The sequence below is a fragment of the Colletotrichum navitas genome, assembly GCF_030913465.1.
Source record: "Colletotrichum navitas strain CBS 125086 chromosome Unknown LY79scaffold_352, whole genome shotgun sequence".
Classification (NCBI taxonomy): Eukaryota; Fungi; Ascomycota; class Sordariomycetes; order Glomerellales; family Glomerellaceae; genus Colletotrichum; species Colletotrichum navitas.
Genome location: NW_026850898.1, coordinates 1 through 7,289, shown reverse-complemented (window position 1 = coordinate 7,289; position 7,289 = coordinate 1).

Sequence of the window (7,289 nt, the reverse complement as noted above, 5' to 3'; positions counted from 1 at the left end):
ATAGCTTTATTATACTTTCTTTATATACTAGTATATACTAATATTTAGTAGCTACAAAAGTAGCTAGTATATAGTAATTAGTAGTATAAGTATAAGTATAATATTAAAAAGCTTATAGTATTAAATAAACTTATATATCTTATAAATAGTAAATTTATTTATTAATAATATATAGTATATATTAAAGTAAGTATTTTTAATAATAAGCCTTATTAAAGTATTTATTAGAGTACTAGGTATAGCTTTAGTAACTTTAGTACCTTTAGAGCTAATACTAAGGCTACTAAAAGTATTGAAGCTATTTACTAAATTAACTATCTAAGGCTATATTTTTCTATTAAGTCTACTAATACTTTACTATTTATTATCTAAAGTTTTAAGTAAGGTTACTACCTGAATTTCTTGAACTATTAACTAGGCTAAATAACTAGAGTACTCCTTTAGAGTAAGCTCTTTTAGCTATAAGAGTTAACCTAGTATATATAATATACTTATAAGCTAAAATAAAGAGCTTAAGGTATATAACTATTTATTAAAGTATCTTATTTATTTAAGTAGTACTTTAGTAATATTAAATCTAAATTCTATTATTATAAGGTATAATATATTTATAAAATTTATATAAAGATAGTCTTCTTATATATTTTTATCTTAAGGAATAAAGAAGCTAAGGATTACCTTTATATTAGCTAATATAGTATTAATAGCTATAATGTTTCCTTAGTGTTTTAGATTATAAACTATAGGTCTTAAATACTACTTTCTTTATATAAAAATAACCTTTATAGATATATTAATAAAGCTAGCTTAAAAGAGTAATTTATTAAAGTTCTATATCTTATTTAGTTTAATATTAAAGTTATTAAGTATAGCCTTATACTCTAGGAACTAGTTACTAATATACTAAATCTTTTTTTTACCTCTATATAGTTAATATTCTCTTACTTATAAAAATATCAAAATAAAGCAAGGTAATTTAGAGATTAATTAAAGCTAATTAGAAGTTAAAAGATAAGTTAAAGAAAAAAGTAGTTAGTCTAATTAAGTAAAGACCCTATATAAGGGAGACTAATTATATAAATAGAATATTAATAAACTTTTTTTTTCTTTTTAGACTTACCTTTTGTCTAGATTAGACTATAAACCTTTTAATTAGTAAGCTAATTAAATATAATAATATAAGATAATTAGGAGTTTTACCTTTTTAATTATAATAAGACTTCCTTTAATTAAACACTCTCTTCTTGTAATTAAGGTATTACTTGTCCTAGATCTAAAACACTTAATGCTTTAATTAAGGTAAGCCTTTAACTAATTAAGGGAGCATCTTATGTTACCTTAAAGGTTATTAGTGTTTCTCTTTAGATTACTATACTACTTAGGTTCTTTTTACTTTATACCTTTCTAATATATAGCTAGCTTTAGATACTACTTTATTTATTATATATACTAATTATAGTATATTAGTTTAGGTAGTTAAAAGTAATTTTCTTATAGATAGTTAGTATAGTTAATAACTAATATAAAGGTAAAAAGAAGTAGGTTACTTTTTAAATAATAAATAAAGATAATAAAAGTATTTTTTATTCTCTAAAAAAGTATATAACTAATAGTTAAGTAATACTATATTATAACTTAATAAGTTCTAAGTAATATTACTTTACTAAATAAAATAACTAGTAAGTAGTATAGTATTTATATAGAACTAATAATAGGCTAAATTAAGATTACCCCTTAGACCTAGAAAAACTATAGTATAAGGTATATAAAGATAAAGAAGTAATTATAAAGATAAAGTAATTACTAGTAATTACTAAAGTAAGCACTTACTAGTATTTACTAAGCGTTTACCTTATATAAAGACAGTAATTACTTATAATTATTAGTTATCTAAAAAGATTAAGACTTATATATAGAATAAACTTAAATATACTTAAAGATAAACTTTTATAGCTCTTTAGTAATTAACTTTATAATATATTCTTTAAATACTTTTTAGTATTTTACTTTAGTAATTTAATTAATAAAAAGCTATATAAGCTATCTTTATAATTATTAACTACTTAACTAATTACTAAGTAATTAATAAACTAATAAGCCTATACTACTATTAACTAAGTATTAACCCTAGCTTATTCTTATTAAAAACCTTACTATTAAATTACTAACTATAATACTTTAATTACTTTTATTAAGTAAGTTAACCTTAATACTTACTAATTAGTAAAGACAGTATATTAACCTTTAAGAATATACCTTTAATAAGTACTTTTAAGTCTTAGTGTTCTCTAAATAAAAAGCTTAAAGATATTATAAAGATTAATAATAGATTTATTTTACTTAATCTAAACTTTAATAAAAAATAATAAAGTTATTTTTACTATAAATTAGTATTTTATAATTTAAGGAATAATTAAAAGAAACACTAGATATAACTAATAGCTTATTAATATTATTAATAATAATATAGTTAAACTAAAGTACTTAAAGAAATTTATCCTTAAGGAACCTTTAACTATAATATAAGAACTTAAGAAGACTATTAAAACCTTCTAAAGCAGTACTAATATTATCTAGACCTTAGTTAATAGCTAAAATAAGCTTAGACTTAATAATCTATAGTTATTTAATAGAACCTTAGGAGACTTAAAAGGATTTTTTACTTAAGTCTAAGTATACTACTAGTTCTATAATATTAGCTTTAGGGATAAACCTAAGAAAGTTATTTATACTACTTTTGTTAGTAACACTAAGGGATAGGTTAATATAGTTAACTATATATATTAGTAGTAATTAATAAATAATAGAGGTAACTATAGTTCTCTATTATACGTAAAGAAAAGAAGGATAATTATTATAGGTTAGTTAGTTAAATAACTAACTTATTGCCTATAAATCCTTAGAGAATCTATAGCTAAATATCTAAGGATTTACTAGTAATAAGTTATTAGGGTTAACCTAATAACTCTAATATTTATCTATAATAGTTAATATTATAACGCTAGTAACTTTCTATAGTGCTAGAAATCCCCTATTATTTATATCTAAAAGAATAGCTAAAAAATATAATAAAAACAAGAAGCTAAAAAGTATTTAATACTTTTTACTTATATAGTTTATTATATATAAAAAACCTATTTATTTATTTATATCTTTAACTACCTATTACTAACTAGCTTCTCTAATATATTATTTAGTAATAACTTTATAAATCTATTTACTAGGTTATTACTACTATAAATCTATTATATCTTAAAAGTCTTATAGTATTTATATAACTAGTAAAAGGCTATAATATTTATTATAAGTTACTTCTCTTTTATAGTGCTAAGATTTAAAGGCACTTATAAAGTAAGTATAAGTTAGTATAAAGTATTATAGGTATTTATAGTAGCTTAAGGTAGTTAGTAATTATTATAAAGGTAGTACTAATTATATAGGTAATATTAGTACTAGTAATTATCCTATAGACCTTAGAGGTAAGTATATTATATATAACTCTTTTATATTTTATTAAACTAAAGTAAATAATATTACTAGTTAATTTAAAGCTTTTACTATTAGTAGTAGGTTACTTAATAATTTATTTATTAGTAAAGACTATAATAAAGCTAACTTAAAAAGTAAAGTTATAGTTATTTATAAATAAGCTATTAATAAATATAAAGAGCTTAGTAGTTATAAGATTAATTAGTAAGAATTATAGGCTATAGTTAAGGTTATTAATTTACTATTTATCTTAATAGTTTAAAGCTTTAATCTTCTTTACTATAGGTAATTAGTATTAAATAGTAACTAAATAGTTAAAGTAGGGTTCAGGCTAATAAATAAAAGTAATATATATACTATAGGTATATTACTAGATATAATCTTACTAAGTAGTAGGTAATTTTTTTATAATAAGTTAAAGCTTTTTACCTTAGCCTTTTTAATAAAGGGTTAGCTTACTATTAATAGTAATAAATAATATACTACTATTAAAGGTAATAAAGTTATTAGCTATAAGTAACTAGTTAGGTTTTACTATAAAAGTAGCCTTTTTAAGCTTTTTCTCTTTATAAGTAAAGAATTTACTATCTATAAGGCTAATTATATTATTTATTTATATACTAATTAATCTAAAGTTACTATTATTAGGTAATAATATTAATAAGTAAAGGTTAAAGGTTAATAAATCTATTTAAAGATTCTCTTTATAATAGTAGTTATAAGTTATTTACTAGTAGGTTTCTACCTTTATAATACTATATAATAGCTTAGTTACTATTATTATTATATTTATTAAGTAAAAATAGTAAATTTATATAGGTAAGTAAATAAAAATAATATAATTTAGTAATATTACTAATTAAGTATACACCTAGGTAATATTATATAACTAGAGGAGAAATCTATATTAAAGTAATAAAAAGGTAAAGGTAAAGATTAATTACTAGGCTATTTACTAGATAGTAGGTAACTATATAAGAATTATTTCTTTACTATTATTTATATAGCCTTAGATAATAAGCTATAATTTCTTATAAGGCTATTTATTTTTACTTTTGACTTTATAGACTATATATAATTTAAATATATAGGTGTTACTATAGGATTTTTTATTATAGGTAATAATATAAAATACACTATAGTTAATAAGGGCTTTTACTTTTACCTTATTAGATTCTTTAAAAGGTTTACTAGGTGTAGTAATAATTTCTTTCTTATATAGCTTAATAGTAAATATATAGTTTACTTTTTTTTTTATAGTTAAGAACACTATAGTTATAGTAGGTTATATTTTTATAAAGAATATAGGTATTAGGTTCTTTTATAAGTAACTATAGTATTATTATAGTAGTTTATTATTAATAATTATAGTATTATATACTTCCTCTTTAGTATTAAGTATTTTTATAAGGTCTTCTTATACTTATATAGTATATATAGAACTATCTTCTGCTTATATAAAGTAGTTAGTAGGCTTATCTAGCATAAGGAGGTCTAGTTAACCTTCTTTTATATAGTATACTTTTACTATAGTAATCCTAAAGTTATATAGGCTATAAGGTAAATTAATAGTATAAGGAGTACTATTATTAGTAATAAAGTAAAATAGGCCTTACTAGCTATATTTCTTATACTATATATAGATAAGGAATTAAAGAGGTAAAGTAATAGTATTAGTTAAATCTAGGCTATTATATATAGTTAATACTTTATATAGCTATTATTTTATATAGTTCTAGTGCACTATATTTATTACTTTCTTAATAGCTTTAGTGTACTATATAGTAGTTATAGTAAGTAGTAACTTATTAGTTATTTAAGGGTATACACTAAAAATAAAGAGAGTTAAGACAAGGCTATTTAGGCTAGTAGTATTATTAATTATTTTAATAGTAAGTTAAAAGGTAACTTTAAGGTTAATACTAGCTTTTTTATAAATAATCTTATAGGTATAGTAAAAAGGTATATAATAGTACTTAACTTTACTAATACTATAATAAGCTTTAATAAGTACTTCTTTTACTTTAATAAATAACCTATAGGCAGTATATTTAAACTTACTAAAGTAAAAATTTAGGCTAATATTTATTATTATTTAATTAAGTAGGCTAAGATATATATTAATCTAGTATATTTATAGTACTTCTTATATATACTTTATAGTAATAAATTATAAGAATCTTACTATATTAAACACTATTACTATATTAACTATATAAAGTACTAGTTTAATACTATTAAGATATATTATATTAATAAAAATCTTATAGTTAAACTTATTATTATTATATAGTATAAACTTAAAGTAACTAAGGGCTTTAAAGTATAATTAGTAATAGTAGTAGTACTTATTAATAGCTTTAATTAATAAAAGAGAAGTATTTTCTTTAGTGTATTTAAGTAACTTAGAAAGTTACTAAATAAATAAGTAGCTAAATTACTAGTAGATTTAGTGTAATTTATTATTTATTAAGTATAACCTAGTAATACTTTTCTCTAGTAGTTATAAAAGTATTTCTAGGTAACTTAATTAGTAAATAATAAATATAATATTATTACCTTAGATTAGCTAGTTAATAAGGTTATTAAATTTTATACTATAATAGTCTATATTCTTTAAGTAAAAAAGAAATAAAGTATTAGTAGTTATTATATAAAAAACAAAGTTACTAAGTAGTATAAGTATATTAATTACCCCTAGGGATTTAAAGTAATTACTACTACTAAAGTAAATACTTACTTTACTTACTTAAGTAGTATCTATAGATATTCTTTTACCTAAGTAGCACTAGAGAATAAAGTATTTCTTATAGCTAGTAGTTAATTTCTTAGCTATACTAGTATTAAGTATAATACTATAAAAAGTTACTACTAAATAGCGCTTATTAAGTGTAAATATCTCTTTAGTTTTTATAGTCTTACTAGGTAATAGCTCCTCTAGTAGGTTCTTATTAGTAAGTATATAAGTAGTTACTTAGTTATATAACTTAAAGAATATAGTTAGGCTATTAATTAATAGTTATATAAAAAAGGTAGTAAATATAAAGAACACTATATTTATATAGTTATTATTATTATTAATAGGTTATTTTTTACTATTACTTATTTCTTAAAAATAACTTATATTATAATCTTTATAGTTAAGAAGAAAGTAATTAAAGATAGCTAATAAAGCTTATATAAAGTAGGTGCTTTTATACTAGTTAAATAAGGATTACTACTCTTCTTTAGTATACTTAGTTAACTAATAACTAGGCTTACTATTAGAGTATTAAAAAAATATAATACAAATATAATATAAATATAATATATATATTTGTATTTTATTTCTAGTATAATATAATATATGTATTTATATTTGTATTTTTTCCTATACTTAATATAATATAAATATAAATACATGTATTATATTTTATATATTCTATAAAATACAAAGAAAAAATACAAGATTAACTCTTTTTATATATATTTATATAGTAGTCTAATAATATATAAGTAAAAGTATATTAGTAGGTTTATATATATATTTATATATTAAAAAAAATATTTTATTAATACTAATACTATTACTTCTTTATATATATATATAAAAGTAGTTATATTACTATTTACTCTTAGTTACTTAGTTACTAATACTAAGACTCTTTATATTATTACTATAAAAAGTATTTAGAATAATATTAGTAATATAATATTACTTTACTTCTTTAATATTATAGTTTAAAATCTTATCTATATTACTTTTTTATTAGTTATAGTAGTTATAACTAATACTATACTTTATAGTATCCCTAATAGTA